The sequence below is a fragment of the Hydractinia symbiolongicarpus genome, chromosome 11 (genome assembly GCF_029227915.1).
Source record: "Hydractinia symbiolongicarpus strain clone_291-10 chromosome 11, HSymV2.1, whole genome shotgun sequence".
Lineage (NCBI taxonomy): Eukaryota > Metazoa > Cnidaria > Hydrozoa > Anthoathecata > Hydractiniidae > Hydractinia > Hydractinia symbiolongicarpus.
The window spans coordinates 20,116,369-20,141,812 of NC_079885.1; the positions used below are offsets into that span (position 1 = coordinate 20,116,369).

Sequence of the window (25,444 nt, forward strand, 5' to 3'; positions counted from 1 at the left end):
TTTACTAGTTAGCTAATTCAATTTCAATGTTTTTAACACCATATCTGACTATGCAGGTAAACGTAGTTTCAAGACTAAAACTACCGTTGCTTTTACAATTATCGTGTCATTAGGAATCATAAGCAGTGGTAGCGCTATCTGTTTCATCTGATGGAAGTATTTGTTCATTGCATCCCCGGGTTGGCTTGAACCACCAACCTTTCGGTTAACAGCCGAACGCGCTAACCAATTGCGCCACGGAGACATGAAACTTACTGAAGTTTCCCTATTTACAAGTTGGCTCATTTACTTTCATTTATTTTTAATAGAACATCTGATGATGCCAGTAAACATGGCTACAAGAGTAACACTACCGTTGCTTTTACAGTTAACGTGACATTAGGAATAAGAGGCAGTGATAGCACTCTCTGATTCTTCTGATGGACATATTTGTTCATCGCTCCCCAGGGTGCGCTTGAACCACCAACCTTTCAGTTAACAGGCGAACGCGCTAACCAATTGCGGCACGGAGACACGAAACATACTGAAGTATCCCTATTTACTAGTTAGCTAATTCAATTTCAATGTTTTTAACACCATATATGACTATGCAAGTAAACGTAGTTTCAAGACTAAAACTACCGTTGCTTTTACAATTATCGTGACATTAGGAATCATAAGCAGTGGTAGCACTATCTGTTTCATCTGATCAAAGAATTTGTTCATTGCGTCCCCGGGTGGGCTTGAACCACCAACCTTTCGGTTAACAGCCGAACGCGCTAACCAATTGCGCCACGGAGACATGAATTTACTGAAGTTTCCCTATTTACAAGTTGGCTCATTTACTTTCATTTATTTTTAATAGCACATCTGATGATGCCAGTAGACATGGCTACAAGTGTTACACTACCGTTGCTCTTACAGTTAACGTGACTTTAGGAATAAGAGGCAGTGATACCACTCTCTGATTCTTCTGATGGACATATTTGTTCATCGCCTCCCCGGGTGGGCTTGAACCACCAACCTTTCCGTTAACAGCCGAACGCGCTAACCAATTTCGCACGAAGACACGAAACATGCTGAAGTATCCCTATTTACTAGTTAGCTAATTCAATTTCAATGTTTTTAACACCACATCTGACTATGCAGTATCATAGTTTCAAGACTAAAACTACCGTTGCTTTTACAATTATCGTGACATTAGGAAACATAAGCAGTGGTAGCGCTATGTGTTTCATCTGATCGAGGTGTTTGTTCATTGCGTCCCCGGGTGGGCTTGAACCACCAACCTTTCGGTTAACAGCCGAACGCGCTAACCAATTGCGCCACGGAGACATGAAACTTACTGAAGTTTCCCTATTTACAAGTTGGCTCATTTACTTTCATTTATTTTTAATAGCACATCTGATGATGCCAGTAAACATGGCTACAACAGTAACCCTACCGTTGCTCTTACAGTTAACGTGACATTAGGAATAAGAGGCAGTGATAGCACTCTCTGATTTTTCTGATGGGCATACTTGTTCATCGCTTCCCCGGGTGGGCTTGAACCACCAACCTTTCCGTTAACAGCCGAAAGCGCTAACCAATTGCGGCACGGAGACACGAAACATACTGAAGTATCCCTATTTACTAGTTAGCTAATTCAATTTCAATGTTTTTAACACCACATCTGACTATGCAGGTAAACGAAGTTTCAAGACTAAAACTACCGTTGCTTTTACAATTATCGTGACATTAGGAATCATAAGCAGTGGTAGCACTATCTGTTTCATCTGATCAAAGAATTTGTTCATTGCGTCCCGGGGTGGGCTTGAACCACCAACCTTTCGGATAACAGCCGAACGCGCTAACCAATTGCGCCACGGAGACATGAAACTTACTGAAGTTTCCCTATTTACAAGTTGACACATTTACTTTCATTTATTTCTTATTGCACATCTGATGATGCCAGTAAACATGGCTACAACAGTAACCCTACCGTTGCTCTTACAGTTAACGTGACATTAGGAATAAGAGGCAGTGATAGCACTCTCTGATTTTTCTGATGGACATACTTGTTCATCGCTTGCCCGGGTGGGCTTGAACCACCAACCTTTCCGTTAACAGCCGAAAGCGCTAACCAATTGCGGCACGGAGACACGAAACATACTGAAGTATCCCTATTTACTAGTTAGCTAATTCAATTTCAATGTTTTTAACACCACATCTGACTATGCAGGTAAACGTAGTTTCAAGACTAAAACTACCGTTGCTTTTACAATTATCGTGACATTAGGAATCATAAGCAGTGCTAGCACTATCTGTTTCATCTGATCAAAGAATTTGATCATTGCGTCCCCGGGTGGGCTTGAACCACCAACCTTTCGGATAACAGCCGAACGCGCTAACCAATTGCGCCACGGAGACATGAAACTTACTGAAGTTTCCCTATTTACAAGTTGACACATTTACTTTCATTTATTTCTAATAGCACATCTGATGATGCCAGTAAACATTGCTACAACAGTAACACTACCGTTGCTCTTACAGTTAACGTGACATTAGGAATAAGAGGCAGTGATAGCACTCTCTGATTCTTCTGATGGACATATTTGTTCATCGCTTCCCCGGGTGGGCTTGAACCACCAACCTTTCCGTTAACAGCCGAAAGCGCTAACCAATTGCGGCACGGAGACACGAAACATACTGAAGTATCCCTATTTACTAGTTAGCTAATTCAATTTCAATGTTTTTAACACCACATCTGACTATGCAGGTAAACGTAGTTTCAAGACTAAAACTACCGTTGCTTTTACAATTATCGTGACATTAGGAATCATAAGCAGTGGTAGCACTATCTGTTTCATCTGATCAAAGAATTTGTTCATTGCGTCCCCGGGTGGGCTTGAACCACCAACCTTTCGGATAACAGCCGAACGTGCTAACCAATTGCGCCACGGAGACATGAAACTTACTGAAGTTTCCCTATTTACAAGTTGACACATCTACTTTCATTTATTTCTAATAGCACATCTGATGATGCCAGTAAACATGGCTACAACAGTAACACTACCGTTGCTCTTACAGTTAACGTGACATTAGGAATAAGAGGCAGTGATAGCACTCTCTGATTTTTCTGATAGACATACTTGTTCATCGCTTCCCCGGGTGGGCTTGAACCACCAACTTTTCCGTTAACAGCCGAACGCGCCAACAAATTGAGACACGAAGGCACGAAACATACTGAAGTATCCCTATTTACTGGTTAGCTAATTCATATTCAATGTTTTTAACACCATATCTGACTATGCAGGTAAACGTAGTTTCAAGACTAAAACTACCTTTGCTTTTACAATTATCGGGTCATTAGGAATCATAAGCAGTGGTAGCGCTATCTGTTTCATCTGATGGAAGTATTTGTTCATTGCGTCCCCGGGTGGGCTTGAACCACCAACCTTTCGGTTAACAGCCGAAAGCGCTAACCAATTGCGCCACGGAGACATGAAACTTACTGAAGTTTCCCTATTTACAAGTTGGCTCATTTACTTTCATTTATTTTTAATAGAACATCTGATGATGCCAGTAAACATGGCTACAAGAGTAACACTACCGTACTTTTACAGTTAACGTGACATTAGGAATAAGAGGCAGTGATAGCACTCTCTGATTCTTCTGAGGGACATAATTGTTCATCGCTTCCCCGGGTGGGCTTGAACCACCAACCTTTCAGTTAACAGGCGAACGCGCTAACCAATTGCGGCAGGGAGACACGAAACATATTGAAGTATCCCTATTTACTAGTTAGCTAAATCAATTTCAATGTTTTTATCACCATATCTGACAATGCAGGTAAACGTAGTTTCAAGACTAAAACTACCGTTGCTTCTACAATTATCGTGACATTAGGAATCATAAGCAGTGGTAGCACTATCTGTTTCATCTGATCAAAGAATTTGTTCATTGCGTCCCCGGGTGGGCTTGAACCACCAACCTTTCGGATAACAGCCGAACGCGCTAACCAATTGCGCCACGGAGACATGAAACTTACTGAAGTTTCCCTATTTACAAGTTGACACATTTACTTTCATTTATTTCTAATAGCACATCTGATGATGCCAGTAAACATGGCTACAACAGTAACCCTACCGTTGCTCTTACAGTTAACGTGACATTAGGAATAAGAGGCAGTGATAGCACTTTCTGATTTTTCTGATGGACATACTTGTTCATCGCTTCCCGGGGTGGGCGTGAACCACCAACCTTTCCGTTAACAGCCGAAAGCGCTAACCAATTGCGGCACGGAGACACGAAACATACTGAAGTATCCCTATTTACTAGTTAGCTAATTCAATTTCAATGTTTTTAACACCACATCTGACTATGCAGGTAAACGTAGTTTCAAGACTAAAACTACCGTTGCTTTTACAATTATCGTGACATTAGGAATCATAAGCAGTGGTAGCACTATCTGTTTCATCTGATCGAAGTATTTGTTCATTGCGTCCCCGGATGGGCTTGAGCCACCAACCTTTCGGTCAACAGCCGAACGCGCTAACCAATTGCTCCACGGAGACATGAAAATTACTGAAGTTTCCCTATTTACAAGTTGACTCAATTACTTTCATTTATTTTAATAGCACATCTGATGATGCCAGTAGACATGGCTACAAGTGTAACACTACCGTTGCTCTTACAGTTAACGTGACTTTAGGAATAAGAGGCAGTGATAGCACTCTCTGATTCTTCTAATGGACATATTTGTTCATCGCCTCCCTGGGTGGGCTTGAACCACCAACCTTTACGTTAACAGCCGAACGCGCCAACAAATTGAGACACGAAGGCACGAAACATACTGAAGTATCCCTATTTCCTAGTTAGCTAATTCAATTTCAATGTTTTTAACACCATATCTGACTATGCAGGTAAACGTAGTTTGAAGACTAAAACTACCGTTGCTTTTACAATTATCGTGACATTAGGAATCATAAGCAGTGGTAGCGCTATCTGTTTCATCTGATGGAAGTATTTGTTCATTGCGTCCCCGGGTGGGCTTGAACCACCAACCTTTCGGTTAACAGCCGAACGCGCTAACCAATTGCGCCACGGAGACATGAAACTTACTGAAGTTTCTCTATTTACAAGTTGGCTCATTTACTTTCATTTATTTTTAATAGAACATCTGATGATGCCAGTAAACATGGCTACAAGAGTAACACTACCGTTGCTTTTACAGTTAACGTGACATTAGGAATAAGAGGCAGTGATAGCACTCTCTGATTCTTCTGATGGACATATTTGTTCATCGCTTCCAAGGGTGGGCTTGAACCACCAACCTTTCAGTTAACAGGCGAACGCGCTAACCAATTGCGGCACGGAGACACGAAACATACTGAAGTATCCCTATTTATTAGTTAGCTAATTCAATTTCAATGTTTTTAACACCACATCTGACTATGCAAGTAAACGTAGTTTGTTTTTAACACCACATCTGGCTATGCAGGTAAACGTAGTTTCAAGACTAAAACTACCGTTGCTTTTACAATTATCGTGACATTAGGAATCATAAGCAGTGGTAGCACTATCTGTTTCATCTGATCAAAGAATTTGTTCATTGCGTCTCCGGGTGGGCTTGAACCACCAACCTTTCGGTTAACAGCCGAACGCGCTAACCAATTGCGCCACGGAGACATGAATTTACTGAAGTTTCCCTATTTACAAGTTGGCTCATTTACTTTTATTTATTTTTAATAGGACATCTGATGATGCCAGTAGACATGGCTACAAGTGTAACACTACCGTTGCTCTTACAGTTAACGTGACTTTAGGAATAAGAGGCAGTGATAGCACTCTCTGATTCTTCTGATGGACATATTTGTTCATCGCTTCCCCGGGTGGGTTTGAACCACAAACCTTTCCGTTAACAGCCGAACGCGCTAACCAATTGACGCACGGAGACACGAAACATACTAAAGTATCCCTATTTACTAGTTACCTAATTCAATTTCAATGTTTTTAACACCACATCTGACAATGCAGGTAAACGTAGTTTCAAGACTAAAAGTACCGTTGCTTTTACAATTATCGTGACATTAGGAATCATAAGCAGTGGTAGCACTATCTGTTTCATTTGATCGAAGTATTTGTTCATTGCGTCCCCGGGTGGGCTTGAACCACCAACCTTTCGGTTAACAGCCGAACGCGCTAACCAATTGCGCCACGGAGACATGAAACTTACTGAAGTTTCTCTATTTACAAGTTGGCTCATTTACTTTCATTTATTTTTAATAGAACATCTGATGATGCCAGTAAACATGGCTACAAGAGTAACACTACCGTTGCTTTTACAGTTAACGTGACATTAGGAATAAGAGGCAGTGATAGCACTCTCTGATTCTTCTGATGGACATATTTGTTCTTCGCTTCCAAGGGTGGGCTTGAACCACCAACCTTTCAGTTAACAGGCGAACGCGCTAACCAATTGCGGCACGGAGACACGAAACATACTGAAGTATCCCTATTTATTAGTTAGCTAATTCAATTTCAATGTTTTTAACACCACATCTGACTATGCAGGTAAACGTAGTTTGTTTTTAACACCACATCTGACTATGCAGGTAAACGTAGTTTCAAGACTAAAACTACCGTTGCTTTTACAATTATCGTGACATTAGGAATCATAAGCAGTTGTAGCACTATCTGTTTCATCTGATCAAAGAATTTGTTCATTGCGTCTCCGGGTGGGCTTGAACCACCAACCTTTCGGTTAACAGCCGAACGCGCTAACCAATTGCGCCACGGAGACATGAATTTACTGAAGTTTCCCTATTTACAAGTTGGCTCATTTACTTTTATTTATTTTTAATAGCACATCTGATGATGCCAGTAGACATGGCTACAAGTGTAACACTACCGTTGCTCTTACAGTTAACGTGACTTTAGGAATAAGAGGCAGTGATAGCACTCTCTGATTCTTCTGATGGACATATTTGTTCATCGCTTCCCCGGGTGGGTTTGAACCACAAACCTTTCCGTTAACAGCCAAACGCGCTAACCAATTGCAGCACGGAGACACGAAACATACTAAAGTATCCCTATTTACTAGTTACCTAATTCAATTTCAATGTTTTTAACACCACATCTGACTATGCAGGTAAACGTAGTTTCAAGACTAAAAGTACCGTTGCTTTTACAATTATCGTGACATTAGGAATCATAAGCAGTGGTAGCACTATCTGTTTCATTTGATCGAAGTATTTGTTCATTGCGTCCCCGGGTGGGCTTGAACCACCAACCTTTCGGTTAACAGCCGAACGCGCTAACCAATTGCGCCACGGAGACATGAAACTTACTGAAGTTTCTCTATTTACAAGTTGGCTCATTTACTTTCATTTATTTTTAATAGAACATCTGATGATGCCAGTAAACATGGCTACAAGAGTAACACTACCGTTGCTTTTACAGTTAACGTGACATTAGGAATAAGAGGCAGTGATAGCACTCTCTGATTCTTCTGATGGACATATTTGTTCTTCGCTTCCAAGTGTGGGCTTGAACCACCAACCTTTCAGTTAACAGGCGAACGCGCTAACCAATTGCGGCACGGAGACACGAAACATACTGAAGTATCCCTATTTATTAGTTAGCTAATTCAATTTCAATGTTTTTAACACCACATCTGACTATGCAGGTAAACGTAGTTTGTTTTTAACACCACATCTGACTATGCAGGTAAACGTAGTTTCAAGACTAAAACTACCGTTGCTTTTACAATTATCGTGACATTAGGAATCATAAGCAGTGGTAGCACTATCTGTTTCATCTGATCAAAGAATTTGTTCATTGCGTCTCCGGGTGGGCTTGAACCACCAATCTTTCGGTTAACAGCCGAACGCGCTAACCAATTGCGCCACGGAGACATGAATTTACTGAAGTTTCCCTATTTACAAGTTGGCTCATTTACTTTTATTTATTTTTAATAGCACATCTGATGATGCCAGTAGACATGGCTACAAGTGTAACACTACCGTTGCTCCTACAGTTAACGTGACTTTAGGAATAAGAGGCAGTGATAGCACTCTCTGATTCTTCTGATGGACATATTTGTTCATCGCTTCCCCGGGTGGGTTTGAACCACCAACCTTTCGGTTAACAGCCGAACGCGCTAACCAATTGCAGCACGGAGACACAAAACATACTAAAGTATCCCTATTTACTAGTTACGTAATTCAATTTCAATGTTTTTAACACCACATCTGACTATGCAGGTAAACGTAGTTTCAAGACTAAAAGTACCGTTGCTTTTACAATTATCGTGACATTAGGAATCATAAGCAAGGGTAGCACTATCTGTTTCATTTGATCGAAGTATTTGTTCATTGCGTCCCCGGGTGGGCTTGAACCACCAACCTTTCGGTTAACAGCCGAACGCGCTAACCAATTGCGCCACGGAGACATGAAACTTACTGAAATTTCCCTATTTAAAAGTTGGCTTATTTACTTTCATTTATTTTTAATAGCACATCTGATGATGCCAGTAAACATGGCTACAAGAGTAACACTACCGTTGCTCTTACAGTTAACGTGACATTAGGAATAAGAGGCAGTGATAGCACTCTCTGATTCTTCTGATGGACATATTTGTTCATCGCCTCCCCGGGTGGGCTTGAACCACCAACCTTTCGGTTAACAGCCGAACGCGCTAACCAATTGCGCCACGGAGACATGAAACTTACTGAAGTTTCCCTATTTACAAGTTGGCTCATTTACTTTCATTTATTTTTAATAGCACATCTGATAATGCCAGTAAACATGGCTACAAGAGTAACACTACCGTTGCTCTTACAGTTACCGTGACATTAGGAATAAGAGGCAGTGATAGCACTCTCTGATTCTTCTGATGGACATATTTGTTCATCGCCTCCCCGGGTGGGCTTGAACCACCAACCTTTCCGTTAACAGCCGAACGCGCTAACCAATTGCGGCACTAAGACACGAAACATACTGATGTATCCCTATTTACTAGTTAGCTAATTCAATTTCAATGTTTTTAACACCACATCTGACTATGCAGGTAAACGTAGTTTCAAGACTAAAACTACCGTTGCTTTTACAATTATCGTGACATTAGGAATCATAAGCAGTGGTATCACTATCTGTTTCATCTGATCGAAGTATTTGTTCATTGCGTCCCCGGGTGGGCTTGAACCACCAACCTTTCGGTTAACAGCCGAACGCGCTAACCAATTGCGCCACGGAGACATGAAACTTACTGAAGTTTCCCTATTTACAAGTTGGCTCATTTACTTTTATTTATTTTTAATAGCACATCTGATGATGCCAGTAAACATGGCTACAAGAGTAACACTACCGTTGCTCTTACAGTTAGCGTGACATTAGGAATAAGAGGCAGTGATAGCACTCTCTGATTCTTCTGATGGACATATTTGTTTATCGCCTCCCCGGGTGGGCTTGAACCACCAACCTTTCCGTTAACAGCCGAACGCGCTAACCAATTGCGGCACGAAGACACGAAACATACTGAAGTATCCCTATTTACTAGTTAGCTAATTCAATTTCAATGTTTTTAACACCACATCTGACTATGCAGGTAAACGTAGTTTCAAGACTAAAACTACCGTTGCTTTTACAATTATCGTGACATTAGGAATCATAAGCAGTGGTAGCACTATCTGTTTCATCTGATCGAAGTATTTGTTCATTGCGTCCCCGGATGGGCTTGAGCCACCAACCTTTCGGTCAACAGCCGAACGCGCTAACCAATTGCTCCACGGAGACATGAAAATTACTGAAGTTTCCCTATTTGCAAGTTGACTCAATTACTTTCATTTATTTTAATAGCACATCTGATGATGCCAGTAAACATGGCTACAAGAGTAACACTACCGTTGCTCTTACAGTTAACGTGACATTAGGAATAAGAGGCAGTGATAGCACTCTCTGATTATTCTGATGGACATATTTGTTCATCGCCTCCCTGGGTGGGCTTGAACCACCAACCTTTCCGTTAACAGCCGAACGCGCCAACAAATTGAGACACGAAGGCACGAAACATACTGAAGTATCCCTATTTACTAGTTAGCTAATTCAATTTCAATGTTTTTAACACCATATCTGACTATGCAGGTAAACGTAGTTTGAAGACTAAAACTACCGTTGCTTTTACAATTATCGTGACATTAGGAATCATAAGCAGTGGTAGCACTATCTGTTTCATCTGATCAAAGAATTTGTTCATTGCGTCTCCGGGTGGGCTTTAACCACCAACCTTTCGGTTAACAGCCGAACGCGCTAACCAATTGCGCCACGGAGACATGAATTTACTGAAGTTTCCCTATTTACAAGTTGGCTCATTTACTTTTATTTATTTTTAATAGCACATCTGATGATGCCAGTAGACATGGCTACAAGTGTAACACTACCGTTGCTCTTACAGTTAACGTGACTTTAGGAATAAGAGGCAGTGATAGCACTCTCTGATTCTTCTGATGGACATATTTGTTCATCGCTTCCCCGGGTGGGTTTGAACCACAAACCTTTCCGTTAACAGCCGAACGCGCTAACCAATTGCAGCACGGAGACACGAAACATACTAAAGTATCCCTATTTACTAGTTACCTAATTCAATTTCAATGTTTTTAACACCACATCTGACTATGCAGGTAAACGTAGTTTCAAGACTAAAAGTACCGTTGCTTTTACAATTATCGTGACATTAGGAATCATAAGCAGTGGTAGCACTTTCTGTTTCATTTGATCGAAGTATTTGTTCATTGCGTCCCCGGGTGGGCTTGAACCACCAACCTTTCGGTTAACAGCCGAACGCGCTAACCAATTGCGCCACGGAGACATGAAACTTACTGAAGTTTCTCTATTTACAAGTTGGCTCATTTACTTTCATTTATTTTTAATAGAACATCTGATGATGCCAGTAAACATGGCTACAAGAGTAACACTACCGTTGCTTTTACAGTTAACGTGACATTAGGAATAAGAGGCAGTGATAGCACTCTCTGATTCTTCTGATGGACATATTTGTTCTTCGCTTCCAAGGGTGGGCTTGAACCACCAACCTTTCAGTTAACAGGCGAACGCGCTAACCAATTGCGGCACGGAGACACGAAACATACTGAAGTATCCCTATTTATTAGTTAGCTAATTCAATTTCAATGTTTTTAACACCACATCTGACTATGCAGGTAAACGTAGTTTGTTTTTAACACCACATCTGACTATGCAGGTAAACGTAGTTTCAAGACTAAAAGTACCGTTGCTTTTACAATTATCGTGACATTAGGAATCATAAGCAGTGGTAGCACTATCTGTTTCATTTGATCGAAGTATTTGTTCATTGCGTCCCCGGGTGGGCTTGAACCACCAACCTTTCGGTTAACAGCCGAACGCGCTAACCAATTGCGCCACGGAGACATGAAACTTACTGAAGTTTCTCTATTTACAAGTTGGCTCATTTACTTTCATTTATTTTTAATAGAACATCTGATGATGCCAGTAAACATGGCTACAAGAGTAACACTACCGTTGCTTTTACAGTTAACGTGACATTAGGAATAAGAGGCAGTGATAGCACTCTCTGATTCTTCTGATGGACATATTTGTTCTTCGCTTCCAAGGGTGGGCTTGAACCACCAACCTTTCAGTTAACAGGCGAACGCGCTAACCAATTGCGGCACGGAGACACGAAACATACTGAAGTATCCCTATTTATTAGTTAGCTAATTCAATTTCAATGTTTTTAACACCACATCTGACTATGCAGGTAAACGTAGTTTGTTTTTAACACCACATCTGACTATGCAGGTAAACGTAGTTTCAAGACTAAAACTACCGTTGCTTTTACAATTATCGTGACATTAGGAATCATAAGCAGTGGTAGCACTATCTGTTTCATCTGATCAAAGAATTTGTTCATTGCGTCTCCGGGTGGGCTTGAACCACCAACCTTTCGGTTAACAGCCGAACGCGCTAACCAATTGCGCCACGGAGACATGAATTTACTGAAGTTTCCCTATTTACAACTTGGCTCATTTACTTTTATTTATTTTTAATAGCACATCTGATGATGCCAGTAGACATGGCTACAAGTGTAACACTACCGTTGCTCTTACAGTTAACGTGACTTTAGGAATAAGAGGCAGTGATAGCACTCTCTGATTCTTCTGATGGACATATTTGTTCATCGCTTCCCCGGGTGGGTTTGAACCACCAACCTTTCGGTTAACAGCCGAACGCGCTAACCAATTGCAGCACGGAGACACAAAACATACTAAAGTATCCCTATTTACTTGTTACGTAATTCAATTTCAATGTTTTTAACACCACATCTGACTATGCAGGTAAACGTAGTTTCAAGACTAAAAGTACCGTTGCTTTTACAATTATCGTGACATTAGGAATCATAAGCAAGGGTAGCACTATCTGTTTCATTTGATCGAAGTATTTGTTCATTGCGTCTCCGGGTGGGCTTGAACCACCAACCTTTCGGTTAACAGCCGAACGCGCTAACCAATTGCGCCACGGAGACACGAAACTTACTGAAGTTTCCCTATTTAAAAGTTGGCTTATTTACTTTCATTTATTTTAATAGCACATCTGATGATGCCAGTAAACATGGCTACAAGAGTAACACTACCGTTGCTCTTACAGTTAACGTGACATTAGGAATAAGAGGCAGTGATAGCACTCTCTGATTCTTCTGATGGACATATTTGTTCATCGCCTCCCCGGGTGGGCTTGAACCAACAACCTTTCCTTTAACAGCCGAACGCGCTAACCAATTGCGGCACTAAGACACGAAACATACTGAAGTATCCCTATTTACTAGTTAGCTAATTCAATTTTAATGTTTTTAACACCACATCTGACTATGCAGGTAAACGTAGTTTCAAGACTAAAACTACCGTTGCTTTTACAATTATCATGACATTAGGAATCATAAGCAGTGGTAGCACTATCTGCTTTATCTGATCGAAGTATTTGTTCATTGCGTCCCCGGGTGGGCTTGAACCACCAACCTTTCGGTTAACAGCCGAACGCGCTAACCAATTGCGCCACGGAGACATGAAACTTACTGAAGTTTCCCTATTTACAAGTTGGCTCATTTACTTTCGTTTATTTTTAATAGCACATCTGATGATGCCAGTAAACATGGTTACAACAGTAACACTCCCGTTGCTCTTACAGTTAACGTGACATTAGGAATAAGAGGCAGTGATAGTACTCTCTGATTTTTCTGATGGACATACTTGTTCATCGCTTCCACGGGTGGGCTTGAACCACCAACCTTTCCGTTAACAGCCGAAAGCGCTAACCAATTTCGGCACGGAGACACGAAACATACTGAAGTATCCCTATTTACTAGTTAGCTAATTCAATTTCAATGTTTCTAACACCACATCTGACTATGCAGGTAAAAGTAGTTTCAAGACTAAAATTACCGTTGCTTTTACAATTATCGTGACATTAGGAATCATAAGCAGTGGTAGCACTATCTGCTTTATCTGATCGAAGTATTTGTTCATTGCGTCACCGGGTGGGCTTGAACCACCAACCTTTCGGTTAACAGCCGAACGCGCTAACCAATTGCGTCACGGAGACATGAAACTTACTGAAGTTTCCCTATTTACAAGTTGGCTCGTTTGCTTTCATTTATTTTTAATAGAACATCTGATGATGCCAGTAAACATGGCTACAAGAGTAACACTACCGTTGCTTTTACAGTTAACGTGACATTTGGAATAAGAGGCAGTGATAGCACTCTCTGATTCTTCTGATGGACATATTTGTTCATCGCCTCCCCGGGTGGGCTTGAACCAACAACCTTTCCTTTAACAGCCGAACGCGCTAACCAATTGCGGCACTAAGACACGAAACATACTGAAGTATCCCTATTTACTAGTTAGCTAATTCAATTTTAATGTCTTTAACACCACATCTGACTATGCAGGTAAACGTAGTTTCAAGACTAAAACTACCGTTGCTTTTACAATTATCGTGACATTAGGAATCATAAGCAGTGGTAGCACTATCTGCTTTATCTGATCGAAGTATTTGTTCATTGCGTCCCCGGGTGGGCTTGAACCACCAACCTTTCGGTTAACAGCCGAACGCGCTAACCAATTGCGCCACGGAGACATGAAACTTACTGAAGTTTCCCTATTTACAAGTTGGCTCATTTACTTTCGTTTATTTTTAATAGCACATCTGATGATGCCAGTAAACATGGTTACAACAGTAACACTCCCGTTGCTCTTACAGTTAACGTGACATTAGGAATAAGAGGCAGTGATAGTACTCTCTGATTTTTCTGATGGACATACTTGTTCATCGCTTCCCCGGGTGGGCTTGAACCACCAACCTTTCCGTTAACAGCCGAAAGCGCTAACCAATTTCGGCACGGAGACACGAAACATACTGAAGTATCCCTATTTACTAGTTAGCTAATTCAATTTCAATGTTTCTAACACCACATCTGACTATGCAGGTAAAAGTAGTTTCAAGACTAAAACTACCGTTGCTTTTACAATTATCGTGACATTAGGAATCATAAGCAGTGGTAGCACTATCTGCTTTATCTGATCGAAGTATTTGTTCATTGCGTCACCGGGTGGGCTTGAACCACCAACCTTTCGGTTAACAGCCGAACGCGCTAACCAATTGCGTCACGGAGACATGAAACTTACTGAAGTTTCCCTATTTACAAGTTGGCTCGTTTGCTTTCATTTATTTTTAATAGAACATCTGATGATGCCAGTAAACATGGCTACAAGAGTAACACTACCGTTGCTTTTACAGTTAACGTGACATTTGGAATAAGAGGCAGTGATAGCACTCTCTGATTTTTCTGATGGACATACTTGTTCATCGCTTCCCCGGGTGGGCTTGAACCACCAATCTTTCCGTTAACAGCCGAACGCGACAACAAATTGCGCTACGGAGACGCGATACTTACTGAAGTATCCCTATTCACTAGTAGGCTAATTCAATTTCAGTGTTCTTAACAGCACATCTGACTATGCAGGTAAACGTAGTTTCAAGACTAAAACTACCGTTGATGTTACAATTATCGTGATATTCGGCATCAGAAGCAGTGGTAGCACTATCTGTTTCATCTGATCGAAGTATTTGTTCATTGCGTCCCCGGCTGGGCTTGAACCACCAACCTTTCGGTTAACAGCCGAACGCGCTAACCAATTGCGCCACGGAGACATGAAACTTACTGAAGTTTCCCTATTTACAAGTTGGCTCATTTACTTTCGTTTATTTTAAATAGCACATCTGATGATGCCAGTAAACATGGTTACAACAGTAACACTCCCGTTGCTCTTACAGTTAACGTGACATTAGGAATAAGAGGCAGTGATAGTACTCTCTGATATTTCTGATGGACATACTTGTTTATCGCTTCCCCGGGTGGGCTTGAACCACCAACCTTTCCGTTAACAGCCGAACGCGACAACAAATTGCGCTACGGAGACGCGATACTTACTGAAGTATCCCTATTCACTAGTAGGCTAATTCAATTTCAGTGTTCTTAACAGCACATCTGACTATGCAGGTAAACGTAGTTTCAAGACTAAAACTACCGTTGATGTTACAATTATCGTGATATTCGGCATCAGAAGCAGTGGTAGCACTATCTGTTTCATCTGATCGAAGTATTTGTTCATTGCGTCCCCGGCTGGGCTTGAACCACCAACCTTTCGGTTAACAGCCGAACGCGCTAACCAATTGCGCCACGGAGACATGAAACTTACTGAAGTTTCCCTATTTACAAGTTGGCTCATTTACTTTCGTTTATTTTAAATAGCACATCTGATGATGCCAGTAAACATGGTTACAACAGTAACACTCCCGTTGCTCTTACAGTTAACGTGACATTAGGAATAAGAGGCAGTGATAGTACTCTCTGATATTTCTGATGGACATACTTGTTTATCGCTTCCCCGGGTGGGCTTGAACCACCAACCTTTCCGTTAACAGCCGAACGCGCCAACAAATTGTGACACGAAGGCACGAAACATACTGAAGTATCCCTATTTACTAGTTAGCTAATTCAATTTCAATGTTTTTAACACCATATCTGACTATGCAGGTAAACGTAGTTTCAAGACTAAAACTACCGTTGATGTTACAATTATCGTGATATTCGGCATCAGAAGCAGTGGTAGCACTATCTGTTTCATCTGATCGAAGTATTTGTTCATTGCGTCCCCGGCTGGGCTTGAACCACCAACCTTTCGGTTAACAGCCGAACGCGCTAACCAATTGCGCCACGGAGACATGAAACTTACTGAAGTTTCCCTATTTACAAGTTGGCTCATTTACTTTCGTTTATTTTAAATAGCACATCTGATGATGCCAGTAAACATGGTTACAACAGTAACACTCCCGTTGCTCTTACAGTTAACGTGACATTAGGAATAAGAGGCAGTGATAGTACTCTCTGATATTTCTGATGGACATACTTGTTTATCGCTTCCCCGGGTGGGCTTGAACCACCAACCTTTCCGTTAACAGCCGAACGCGACAACAAATTGCGCTACGGAGACGCGATACTTACTGAAGTATCCCTATTCACTAGTAGGCTAATTCAATTTCAGTGTTCTTAACAGCACATCTGACTATGCAGGTAAACGTAGTTTCAAGACTAAAACTACCGTTGATGTTACAATTATCGTGATATTCGGCATCAGAAGCAGTGGTAGCACTATCTGTTTCATCTGATCGAAGTATTTGTTCATTGCGTCCCCGGCTGGGCTTGAACCACCAACCTTTCGGTTAACAGCCGAACGCGCTAACCAATTGCGCCACGGAGACATGAAACTTACTGAAGTTTCCCTATTTACAAGTTGGCTCATTTACTTTCGTTTATTTTAAATAGCACATCTGATGATGCCAGTAAACATGGTTACAACAGTAACACTCCCGTTGCTCTTACAGTTAACGTGACATTAGGAATAAGAGGCAGTGATAGTACTCTCTGATATTTCTGATGGACATACTTGTTTATCGCTTCCCCGGGTGGGCTTGAACCACCAACCTTTCCGTTAACAGCCGAACGCGCCAACAAATTGTGACACGAAGGCACGAAACATACTGAAGTATCCCTATTTACTAGTTAGCTAATTCAATTTCAATGTTTTTAACACCATATCTGACTATGCAGGTAAACGTAGTTTCAAGACTAAAACTACCGTTGCTTTTACAATTATCGTGTCATTAGGAATCATAAGCAGTGGTAGCGCTATCTGTTTCATCTGATGGAAGTATTTGTTCATTGCATCCCCGGGTTGGCTTGAACCACCAACCTTTCGGTTAACAGCCGAACGCGCTAACCAATTGCGCCACGGAGACATGAAACTTACTGAAGTTTCCCTATTTACAAGTTGGCTCATTTACTTTCATTTATTTTTAATAGAACATCTGATGATGCCAGTAAACATGGCTACAAGAGTAACACTACCGTTGCTTTTACAGTTAACGTGACATTAGGAATAAGAGGCAGTGATAGCACTCTCTGATTCTTCTGATGGACATATTTGTTCATCGCTCCCCAGGGTGCGCTTGAACCACCAACCTTTCAGTTAACAGGCGAACGCGCTAACCAATTGCGGCACGGAGACACGAAACATACTGAAGTATCCCTATTTACTAGTTAGCTAATTCAATTTCAATGTTTTTAACACCATATATGACTATGCAAGTAAACGTAGTTTCAAGACTAAAACTACCGTTGCTTTTACAATTATCGTGACATTAGGAATCATAAGCAGTGGTAGCACTATCTGTTTCATCTGATCAAAGAATTTGTTCATTGCGTCCCCGGGTGGGCTTGAACCACCAACCTTTCGGTTAACAGCCGAACGCGCTAACCAATTGCGCCACGGAGACATGAATTTACTGAAGTTTCCCTATTTACAAGTTGGCTCATTTACTTTCATTTATTTTTAATAGCACATCTGATGATGCCAGTAGACATGGCTACAAGTGTTACACTACCGTTGCTCTTACAGTTAACGTGACTTTAGGAATAAGAGGCAGTGATACCACTCTCTGATTCTTCTGATGGACATATTTGTTCATCGCCTCCCCGGGTGGGCTTGAACCACCAACCTTTCCGTTAACAGCCGAACGCGCTAACCAATTTCGCACGAAGACACGAAACATGCTGAAGTATCCCTATTTACTAGTTAGCTAATTCAATTTCAATGTTTTTAACACCACATCTGACTATGCAGTATCATAGTTTCAAGACTAAAACTACCGTTGCTTTTACAATTATCGTGACATTAGGAAACATAAGCAGTGGTAGCGCTATGTGTTTCATCTGATCGAGGTGTTTGTTCATTGCGTCCCCGGGTGGGCTTGAACCACCAACCTTTCGGTTAACAGCCGAACGCGCTAACCAATTGCGCCACGGAGACATGAAACTTACTGAAGTTTCCCTATTTACAAGTTGGCTCATTTACTTTCATTTATTTTTAATAGCACATCTGATGATGCCAGTAAACATGGCTACAACAGTAACCCTACCGTTGCTCTTACAGTTAACGTGACATTAGGAATAAGAGGCAGTGATAGCACTCTCTGATTTTTCTGATGGGCATACTTGTTCATCGCTTCCCCGGGTGGGCTTGAACCACCAACCTTTCCGTTAACAGCCGAAAGCACTAACCAATTGCGGCACGGAGACACGAAACATACTGAAGTATCCCTATTTACTAGTTAGCTAATTCAATTTCAATGTTTTTAACACCACATCTGACTATGCAGGTAAACGAAGTTTCAAGACTAAAACTACCGTTGCTTTTACAATTATCGTGACATTAGGAATCATAAGCAGTGGTAGCACTATCTGTTTCATCTGATCAAAGAATTTGTTCATTGCGTCCCGGGGTGGGCTTGAACCACCAACCTTTCGGATAACAGCCGAACGCGCTAACCAATTGCGCCACGGAGACATGAAACTTACTGAAGTTTCCCTATTTACAAGTTGACACATTTACTTTCATTTATTTCTTATTGCACATCTGATGATGCCAGTAAACATGGCTACAACAGTAACCCTACCGTTGCTCTTACAGTTAACGTGACATTAGGAATAAGAGGCAGTGATAGCACTCTCTGATTTTTCTGATGGACATACTTGTTCATCGCTTGCCCGGGTGGGCTTGAACCACCAACCTTTCCGTTAACAGCCGAAAGCGCTAACCAATTGCGGCACGGAGACACGAAACATACTGAAGTATCCCTATTTACTAGTTAGCTAATTCAATTTCAATGTTTTTAACACCACATCTGACTATGCATGTAAACGTAGTTTCAAGACTAAAACTACCGTTGCTTTTACAATTATCGTGACATTAGGAATCATAAGCAGTGCTAGCACTATCTGTTTCATCTGATCAAAGAATTTGATCATTGCGTCCCCGGGTGGGCTTGAACCACCAACCTTTCGGATAACAGCCGAACGCGCTAACCAATTGCGCCACGGAGACATGAAACTTACTGAAGTTTCCCTATTTACAAGTTGACACATTTACTTTCATTTATTTCTAATAGCACATCTGATGATGCCAGTAAACATGGCTACAACAGTAACACTACCGTTGCTCTTACTGTTAACGTGACATTAGGAATAAGAGGCAGTGATAGCACTCTCTGATTTTTCTGATGGACAAACTTGTTCATCGCTTCCCCGGGTGGGCTTGAACCACCAACTTTTCCGTTAACAGCCGAACGCGCCAACAAATTGAGACACGAAGGCACGAAACATACTGAAGTATCCCTATTTACTAGTTAGCTAATTCATATTCAATGTTTTTAACACCATATCTGACTATGCAGGTAAACGTAGTTTCAAGACTAAAACTACCTTTGCTTTTACAATTATCGTGTCATTAGGAATCATAAGCAGTGGTAGCGCTATCTGTTTCATCTGATGGAAGTATTTGTTCATTGCGTCCCCGGGTGGGCTGGAACCACCAACCTTTCGGTTAAAAACCGAAGGCGCTAACCAATTGCGCCACGGAGACATGATACTTACTGAAGTTTCCCTATTTACAAGTTGGCTCATTTACTTTCATTTATTTTTAATAGAACATCTGATGATGCCAGTAAACATTGCTACAACAGTAACACTACCGTTGCTCTTACAGTTAACGTGACATTAGGAATAAGAGGCAGTGATAGCACTCTCTGATTTTTCTGATGGACAAACTTGTTCATCGCTTCCCCGGGTGGGCTTGAACCACCAACTTTTCCGTTAACAGCCGAACGCGCCAACAAATTGAGACACGAAGGCACGAAACATACTAAAGTATCCCTATTTACTAGTTAGCTAATTCATATTCAATGTTTTTAACACCATATCTGACTATGCAGGTAAACGTAGTTTCAAGACTAAAACTACTGTTGCTTTTACAATTATCGTGTCATTAGGAATCATAAGCAGTGGTAGCGCTATCTGTTTCATCTGATGGAAGTATTTGTTCATTGCGTCCCCGGGTGGGCTTGAACCACCAACCTTTCGGTTAACAGCCGAACGCGCTAACCAATTGCGCCACGGAGACATGAAACTTACTGAAGTTTCCCTATTTACAAGTTGGCTCATTTACTTTCATTTATTTTTAATAGAACATCTGATGATGCCAGTAAACATGGCTACAAGAGTAACACTACCGTTGCTTTTACAGTTAACGTGACATTAGGAATAAGAGGCAGTGATACCACTCTCTGATTCTTCTGATGGACATATTTGTTCATCGCTTCCCCGGGTGGGCTTGAACCACCAACCTTTCCGTTAACAGCCGAAAGCGCTAACCAATTGCGGCACGGAGACACGAAACATACTGAAGTATCCCTATTTACTAGTTAGCTAATTCAATTTCAATGTTTTTAACACCACATCTGACTATGCAGGTAAACGTAGTTTCAAGACTAAAACTACCGTTGCTTTTACAATTATCGTGACATTAGGAATCATAAGCAGTGGTAGCACTATCTGTTTCATCTGATCAAAGAATTTGTTCATTGCGTCCCCGGGTGGGCTTGAACCACCAACCTTTCGGATAACAGCCGAACGCGCTAACCAATTGCGCCACGGAGACATGAAACTTACTGAAGTTTCCCTATTTACAAGTTGACACATCTACTTTCATTTATTTCTAATAGCACATCTGATGATGCCAGTAAACATGGCTACAACAGTAACACTACCGTTGCTCTTACAGTTAACGTGACATTAGGAATAAGAGGCAGTGATAGCACTCTCTGATTTTTCTGATAGACATACTTGTTCATCGCTTCCCCGGGTGGGCTTGAACCACCAACTTTTCCGTTAACAGCCGAACGCGCCAACAAATTGAGACACGAAGGCACGAAACATACTGAAGTATCCCTATTTACTGGTTAGCTAATTCATATTCAATGTTTTTAACACCATATCTGACTATGCAGGTAAACGTAGTTTCAAGACTAAAACTACCTTTGCTTTTACAATTATCGGGTCATTAGGAATCATAAGCAGTGGTAGCGCTATCTGTTTCATCTGATGGAAGTATTTGTTCATTGCGTCCCCGGGTGGGCTTGAACCACCAACCTTTCGGTTAACAGCCGAAAGCGCTAACCAATTGCGCCACGGAGACATGAAACTTACTGAAGTTTCCCTATTTACAAGTTGGCTCATTTACTTTCATTTATTTTTAATAGAACATCTGATGATGCCAGTAAACATGGCTACAAGAGTAACACTACCGTACTTTTACAGTTAACGTGACATTAGGAATAAGAGGCAGTGATAGCACTCTCTGATTCTTCTGAGGGACATAATTGTTCATCGCTTCCCCGGGTGGGCTTGAACCACCAACCTTTCAGTTAACAGGCGAACGCGCTAACCAATTGCGGCAGGGAGACACGAAACATATTGAAGTATCCCTATTTACTAGTTAGCTAAATCAATTTCAATGTTTTTATCACCATATCTGACTATGCAGGTAAACGTAGTTTCAAGACTAAAACTACCGTTGCTTCTACAATTTTCGTGACATTAGGAATCATAAGCAGTGGTAGCACTATCTGTTTCATCTGATCAAAGAATTTGTTCATTGCGTCCCCGGGTGGGCTTGAACCACCAACCTTTCGGATAACAGCCGAACGCGCTAACCAATTGCGCCACGGAGACATGAAACTTACTGAAGTTTCCCTATTTACAAGTTGACACATTTACTTTCATTTATTTCTAATAGCACATCTGATGATGCCAGTAAACATGGCTACAACAGTAACCCTACCGTTGCTCTTACAGTTAACGTGACATAAGGAATAAGAGGCAGTGATAGCACTTTCTGATTTTTCTGATGGACATACTTGTTCATCGCTTCCCGGGGTGGGCGTGAACCACCAACCTTTCCGTTAACAGCCGAAAGCGCTAACCAATTGCGGCACGGAGACACGAAACATACTGAAGTATCCCTATTTACTAGTTAGCTAATTCAATTTCAATGTTTTTAACACCACATCTGACTATGCAGGTAAACGTAGTTTCAAGACTAAAACTACCGTTGCTTTTACAATTATGGTGACATTAGGAATCATAAGCAGTGGTAGCACTATCTGTTTCATCTGATCGAAGTATTTGTTCATTGCGTCCCCGGATGGGCTTGAGCCACCAACCTTTCGGTCAACAGCCGAACGCGCTAACCAATTGCTCCACGGAGACATGAAAATTACTGAAGTTTCCCTATTTACAAGTTGACTCAATTACTTTCATTTATTTTAATAGCACATCTGATGATGCCAGTAGACATGGCTACAAGTGTAACACTACCGTTGCTCTTACAGTTAACGTGACTTTAGGAATAAGAGGCAGTGATAGCACTCTCTGATTCTTCTAATAGACATATTTGTTCATCGCCTCCCTGGGTGGGCTTGAACCACCAACCTTTACGTTAACAGCCGAACGCGCCAACAAATTGAGACACGAAGGCACGAAACATACTGAAGTATCCCTATTTACTAGTTAGCTAATTCAATTTCAATGTTTTTAACACCATATATGACTATGCAAGTAAACGTAGTTTCAAGACTAAAACTACCGTTGCTTTTACAATTATCGTGACATTAGGAATCATAAGCAGTGGTAGCACTATCTGTTTCATCTGATCAAAGAATTTGTTCATTGCGTCCCCGGGTGGGCTTGAACCACCAACCTTTCGGTTAACAGCCGAACGCGCTAACCAATTGCGCCACGGAGACATGAATTTACTGAAGTTTCCCTATTTACAAGTTGGCTCATTTACTTTCATTTATTTTTAATAGCACATCTGATGATGCCAGTAGACATGGCTACAAGTGTTACACTACCGTTGCTCTTACAGTTAACGTGACTTTAGGAATAAGAGGCAGTGATACCACTCTCTGATTCTTCTGATGGACATATTTGTTCATCGCCTCCCCGGGTGGGCTTGAACCACCAACCTTTCCGTTAACAGCCGAACGCGCTAACCAATTTCGCACGAAGACACGAAACATGCTGAAGTATCCCTATTTACTAGTTAGCTAATTCAATTTCAATGTTTTTAACACCACATCTGACTATGCAGTATCATAGTTTCAAGACTAAAACTACCGTTGCTTTTACAATTATCGTGACATTAGGAAACATAAGCAGTGGTAGCGCTATGTGTTTCATCTGATCGAGGTGTTTGTTCATTGCGTCCCCGGGTGGGCTTGAACCACCAACCTTTCGGTTAACAGCCGAACGCGCTAACCAATTGCGCCACGGAGACATGAAACTTACTGAAGTTTCCCTATTTACAAGTTGGCTCATTTACTTTCATTTATTTTTAATAGCACATCTGATGATGCCAGTAAACATGGCTACAACAGTAACCCTACCGTTGCTCTTACAGTTAACGTGACATTAGGAATAAGAGGCAGTGATAGCACTCTCTGATTTTTCTGATGGGCATACTTGTTCATCGCTTCCCCGGGTGGGCTTGAACCACCAACCTTTCCGTTAACAGCCGAAAGCACTAACCAATTGCGGCACGGAGACACGAAACATACTGAAGTATCCCTATTTACTAGTTAGCTAATTCAATTTCAATGTTTTTAACACCACATCTGACTATGCAGGTAAACGAAGTTTCAAGACTAAAACTACCGTTGCTTTTACAATTATCGTGACATTAGGAATCATAAGCAGTGGTAGCACTATCTGTTTCATCTGATCAAAGAATTTGTTCATTGCGTCCCGGGGTGGGCTTGAACCACCAACCTTTCGGATAACAGCCGAACGCGCTAACCAATTGCGCCACGGAGACATGAAACTTACTGAAGTTTCCCTATTTACAAGTTGACACATTTACTTTCATTTATTTCTTATTGCACATCTGATGATGCCAGTAAACATGGCTACAACAGTAACCCTACCGTTGCTCTTACAGTTAACGTGACATTAGGAATAAGAGGCAGTGATAGCACTCTCTGATTTTTCTGATGGACATACTTGTTCATCGCTTGCCCGGGTGGGCTTGAACCACCAACCTTTCCGTTAACAGCCGAAAGCGCTAACCAATTGCGGCACGGAGACACGAAACATACTGAAGTATCCCTATTTACTAGTTAGCTAATTCAATTTCAATGTTTTTAACACCACATCTGACTATGCATGTAAACGTAGTTTCAAGACTAAAACTACCGTTGCTTTTACAATTATCGTGACATTAGGAATCATAAGCAGTGCTAGCACTATCTGTTTCATCTGATCAAAGAATTTGATCATTGCGTCCCCGGGTGGGCTTGAACCACCAACCTTTCGGATAACAGCCGAACGCGCTAACCAATTGCGCCACGGAGACATGAAACTTACTGAAGTTTCCCTATTTACAAGTTGACACATTTACTTTCATTTATTTCTAATAGCACATCTGATGATGCCAGTAAACATGGCTACAACAGTAACACTACCGTTGCTCTTACTGTTAACGTGACATTAGGAATAAGAGGCAGTGATAGCACTCTCTGATTTTTCTGATGGACAAACTTGTTCATCGCTTCCCCGGGTGGGCTTGAACCACCAACTTTTCCGTTAACAGCCGAACGCGCCAACAAATTGAGACACGAAGGCACGAAACATACTGAAGTATCCCTATTTACTAGTTAGCTAATTCATATTCAATGTTTTTAACACCATATCTGACTATGCAGGTAAACGTAGTTTCAAGACTAAAACTACCTTTGCTTTTACAATTATCGTGTCATTAGGAATCATAAGCAGTGGTAGCGCTATCTGTTTCATCTGATGGAAGTATTTGTTCATTGCGTCCCCGGGTGGGCTGGAACCACCAACCTTTCGGTTAAAAACCGAAGGCGCTAACCAATTGCGCCACGGAGACATGATACTTACTGAAGTTTCCCTATTTACAAGTTGGCTCATTTACTT

The 25,444-nt window shown here is 41.3% G+C and overlaps 30 non-coding genes across 30 annotated transcripts; all 30 read right to left on the bottom strand.

Moving 5' to 3' along the window:
* Window positions 1-707: 707 nt before the first annotated feature.
* Trnan-guu (transfer RNA asparagine (anticodon GUU)) lies at window positions 708-781 on the bottom strand. Its single transcript has one exon. It is a non-coding gene; the product is annotated as a tRNA-Asn (tRNA).
* Window positions 782-1,240: 459 nt separating this feature from the next.
* Window positions 1,241-1,314, bottom strand: Trnan-guu (transfer RNA asparagine (anticodon GUU)). The gene has a single exon. It is a non-coding gene; the product is annotated as a tRNA-Asn (tRNA).
* Window positions 1,315-2,314: 1,000 nt separating this feature from the next.
* On the bottom strand, window positions 2,315-2,388 carry Trnan-guu (transfer RNA asparagine (anticodon GUU)). The gene has a single exon. It is a non-coding gene; the product is annotated as a tRNA-Asn (tRNA).
* Window positions 2,389-3,388: 1,000 nt separating this feature from the next.
* Window positions 3,389-3,462, bottom strand: Trnan-guu (transfer RNA asparagine (anticodon GUU)). The gene has a single exon. It is a non-coding gene; the product is annotated as a tRNA-Asn (tRNA).
* A 462-nt stretch (window positions 3,463-3,924) lies between these two features.
* Trnan-guu (transfer RNA asparagine (anticodon GUU)) lies at window positions 3,925-3,998 on the bottom strand. Its single transcript has one exon. It is a non-coding gene; the product is annotated as a tRNA-Asn (tRNA).
* A 999-nt stretch (window positions 3,999-4,997) lies between these two features.
* Trnan-guu (transfer RNA asparagine (anticodon GUU)) lies at window positions 4,998-5,071 on the bottom strand. Its single transcript has one exon. It is a non-coding gene; the product is annotated as a tRNA-Asn (tRNA).
* A 504-nt stretch (window positions 5,072-5,575) lies between these two features.
* Window positions 5,576-5,649, bottom strand: Trnan-guu (transfer RNA asparagine (anticodon GUU)). The gene has a single exon. It is a non-coding gene; the product is annotated as a tRNA-Asn (tRNA).
* Window positions 5,650-6,111: 462 nt separating this feature from the next.
* Window positions 6,112-6,185, bottom strand: Trnan-guu (transfer RNA asparagine (anticodon GUU)). The gene has a single exon. It is a non-coding gene; the product is annotated as a tRNA-Asn (tRNA).
* A 504-nt stretch (window positions 6,186-6,689) lies between these two features.
* Window positions 6,690-6,763, bottom strand: Trnan-guu (transfer RNA asparagine (anticodon GUU)). Its single transcript has one exon. It is a non-coding gene; the product is annotated as a tRNA-Asn (tRNA).
* Window positions 6,764-7,225: 462 nt separating this feature from the next.
* Window positions 7,226-7,299, bottom strand: Trnan-guu (transfer RNA asparagine (anticodon GUU)). Its single transcript has one exon. It is a non-coding gene; the product is annotated as a tRNA-Asn (tRNA).
* A 504-nt stretch (window positions 7,300-7,803) lies between these two features.
* Trnan-guu (transfer RNA asparagine (anticodon GUU)) lies at window positions 7,804-7,877 on the bottom strand. The gene has a single exon. It is a non-coding gene; the product is annotated as a tRNA-Asn (tRNA).
* A 462-nt stretch (window positions 7,878-8,339) lies between these two features.
* On the bottom strand, window positions 8,340-8,413 carry Trnan-guu (transfer RNA asparagine (anticodon GUU)). Its single transcript has one exon. It is a non-coding gene; the product is annotated as a tRNA-Asn (tRNA).
* Window positions 8,414-9,145: 732 nt separating this feature from the next.
* On the bottom strand, window positions 9,146-9,219 carry Trnan-guu (transfer RNA asparagine (anticodon GUU)). Its single transcript has one exon. It is a non-coding gene; the product is annotated as a tRNA-Asn (tRNA).
* Window positions 9,220-10,218: 999 nt separating this feature from the next.
* Window positions 10,219-10,292, bottom strand: Trnan-guu (transfer RNA asparagine (anticodon GUU)). The gene has a single exon. It is a non-coding gene; the product is annotated as a tRNA-Asn (tRNA).
* A 462-nt stretch (window positions 10,293-10,754) lies between these two features.
* On the bottom strand, window positions 10,755-10,828 carry Trnan-guu (transfer RNA asparagine (anticodon GUU)). The gene has a single exon. It is a non-coding gene; the product is annotated as a tRNA-Asn (tRNA).
* Window positions 10,829-11,332: 504 nt separating this feature from the next.
* On the bottom strand, window positions 11,333-11,406 carry Trnan-guu (transfer RNA asparagine (anticodon GUU)). The gene has a single exon. It is a non-coding gene; the product is annotated as a tRNA-Asn (tRNA).
* A 504-nt stretch (window positions 11,407-11,910) lies between these two features.
* Window positions 11,911-11,984, bottom strand: Trnan-guu (transfer RNA asparagine (anticodon GUU)). Its single transcript has one exon. It is a non-coding gene; the product is annotated as a tRNA-Asn (tRNA).
* A 462-nt stretch (window positions 11,985-12,446) lies between these two features.
* Trnan-guu (transfer RNA asparagine (anticodon GUU)) lies at window positions 12,447-12,520 on the bottom strand. Its single transcript has one exon. It is a non-coding gene; the product is annotated as a tRNA-Asn (tRNA).
* A 462-nt stretch (window positions 12,521-12,982) lies between these two features.
* Trnan-guu (transfer RNA asparagine (anticodon GUU)) lies at window positions 12,983-13,056 on the bottom strand. Its single transcript has one exon. It is a non-coding gene; the product is annotated as a tRNA-Asn (tRNA).
* Window positions 13,057-14,056: 1,000 nt separating this feature from the next.
* Window positions 14,057-14,130, bottom strand: Trnan-guu (transfer RNA asparagine (anticodon GUU)). The gene has a single exon. It is a non-coding gene; the product is annotated as a tRNA-Asn (tRNA).
* A 3,685-nt stretch (window positions 14,131-17,815) lies between these two features.
* Window positions 17,816-17,889, bottom strand: Trnan-guu (transfer RNA asparagine (anticodon GUU)). Its single transcript has one exon. It is a non-coding gene; the product is annotated as a tRNA-Asn (tRNA).
* Window positions 17,890-18,348: 459 nt separating this feature from the next.
* On the bottom strand, window positions 18,349-18,422 carry Trnan-guu (transfer RNA asparagine (anticodon GUU)). Its single transcript has one exon. It is a non-coding gene; the product is annotated as a tRNA-Asn (tRNA).
* Window positions 18,423-19,422: 1,000 nt separating this feature from the next.
* Window positions 19,423-19,496, bottom strand: Trnan-guu (transfer RNA asparagine (anticodon GUU)). The gene has a single exon. It is a non-coding gene; the product is annotated as a tRNA-Asn (tRNA).
* A 1,000-nt stretch (window positions 19,497-20,496) lies between these two features.
* Trnan-guu (transfer RNA asparagine (anticodon GUU)) lies at window positions 20,497-20,570 on the bottom strand. The gene has a single exon. It is a non-coding gene; the product is annotated as a tRNA-Asn (tRNA).
* A 463-nt stretch (window positions 20,571-21,033) lies between these two features.
* Window positions 21,034-21,107, bottom strand: Trnan-guu (transfer RNA asparagine (anticodon GUU)). The gene has a single exon. It is a non-coding gene; the product is annotated as a tRNA-Asn (tRNA).
* Window positions 21,108-21,570: 463 nt separating this feature from the next.
* On the bottom strand, window positions 21,571-21,644 carry Trnan-guu (transfer RNA asparagine (anticodon GUU)). The gene has a single exon. It is a non-coding gene; the product is annotated as a tRNA-Asn (tRNA).
* A 462-nt stretch (window positions 21,645-22,106) lies between these two features.
* Trnan-guu (transfer RNA asparagine (anticodon GUU)) lies at window positions 22,107-22,180 on the bottom strand. The gene has a single exon. It is a non-coding gene; the product is annotated as a tRNA-Asn (tRNA).
* Window positions 22,181-23,179: 999 nt separating this feature from the next.
* Window positions 23,180-23,253, bottom strand: Trnan-guu (transfer RNA asparagine (anticodon GUU)). Its single transcript has one exon. It is a non-coding gene; the product is annotated as a tRNA-Asn (tRNA).
* A 459-nt stretch (window positions 23,254-23,712) lies between these two features.
* On the bottom strand, window positions 23,713-23,786 carry Trnan-guu (transfer RNA asparagine (anticodon GUU)). Its single transcript has one exon. It is a non-coding gene; the product is annotated as a tRNA-Asn (tRNA).
* Window positions 23,787-24,786: 1,000 nt separating this feature from the next.
* Trnan-guu (transfer RNA asparagine (anticodon GUU)) lies at window positions 24,787-24,860 on the bottom strand. The gene has a single exon. It is a non-coding gene; the product is annotated as a tRNA-Asn (tRNA).
* Window positions 24,861-25,444: the final 584 nt, after the last annotated feature.